Raw genomic sequence first — 1,613 nt, forward strand, 5'->3', positions numbered from 1 at the left:
TTCCTTAACCACACGTGGTTTTTCACGTTCATCGGAGCCGTGTGCACAAAGTAGAGTATCCTGAGGCCAGGCGGCGAGAAGCCGACGTCATTCCTGTCCATCCGGTGTTGCTTTATTCTGTCGACAACGGTGGCAACTTGTTGGCGATTCCTTTTGCAGTATTTGCAGCCGTTCTAGTTGCGACTGTATCAGTTTTGCGGACACGCCCTCGCCAAGCATTACGATTTATGCAGTCGATGAAAAATAGAAATGCCGCAAGCACAAGGACCCAAATAGTAAAGGCCAAAAAAGCCACATGGCGTTCTCCACTGACGAAACATAGCAGGCGTGTTGAGTGGTATACACAGTGACACTGCATCACCCGGATTTGCTTTTCCGTGTCATGCACGATAGGGAACATTTGTCTTGCGTACCTTTGTCAAGGCTATCTAAAAGCACAGAAGAAGAGCGCTACACAGTGGTGCAGGGCTTTACGAGGTGGTGAGGCTTTCCAGAGTGTTATTGAAACACATCATTAAGATGCCTACACGAAACACTGCAGCAGTCGTCGCAGCTGTTCGCAAACGTTTCTTGTTGCCACGAGACGTGGTACAATTGGATTATGATGGGAGAGACGTGGCAGCGCGAAAACTAATTTATAAACTGGATCGCTATTGTGTAGTTTGGTGTTGTGGCTGAAAGCGATAAATCAAAGACAAGGGCCTGTTCTTTCGAGAAAGAACTGATGCACCCAAACCTATGCAATTATGTGAATTTTTATTTAGCTTGCCTGTAAGAATTGCATTCAAAAGACTGACCTGTTGAGTTTTATCTGATTCTTTAACAGAGGGATACTGCATTACTTCACCAGAAGTGAACGTGACTCTATCCGTTTTTATTTGCTGAACATAGAGCTTTTCTTTGTGCCCAATCCAACTGATTGATGTTTTTGTTTTTTTGTTACGTGGGTCCCAAATTACTGCCACATATTCGACATTTCATCCAATAAATACATTGTAAGCTAAGCACGGAATCTTGTTTCAATCGGAGCCGTTTTAAATTTCTGCTTGATAAACAACAATTATCTTAATGAAGAACTGCCGTTATCTGATATGTGCCAAGACCACGAAGAGTATTGGTGAGTGTAACACCGAGATACTTATAGGACGGCATCCTCATGTAACTAAACTATCCTGAGCCCTATAAGAAACAATGCTCGGTGTCTTTTTCTAGCAATCCGTAATAGCATGCACCATTTTCTCTGCATAAATTTCCACACCCCATATCTTGAACCAATTGTCGATCTCAAGAAGTGCGCATTGCAATAGAGTATAGCCATCTGTGGATCAAACTTGTTTAAATACAGCACAATCATCCGCGAATAATTTTACACACTCATTCTTATGCACTACATCAACAAAATCAATGACATAAATTAAAAACAAAGTTCACTTCCAGGAATCCTTCCTGTCCTGATATTTTCGACAATATTGTTTGGATGTTACCTCTAAATTGCTCCTCTGCGCTGATTTTTACGAGCTAATGTTTATCGCACGGAAAGTTAGAAGGAGCACGAACCAACAATGTGGCTTGAACAACGTATAACCTGGCACCTAATTGGCTAAAGTTTCTGA

The sequence above is a fragment of the Amblyomma maculatum genome, chromosome 3 (assembly GCF_055883805.1).
Source record: "Amblyomma maculatum isolate TAMU_Amacu chromosome 3, ASM5588380v1, whole genome shotgun sequence".
NCBI classification, from domain to species: domain Eukaryota; kingdom Metazoa; phylum Arthropoda; class Arachnida; order Ixodida; family Ixodidae; genus Amblyomma; species Amblyomma maculatum.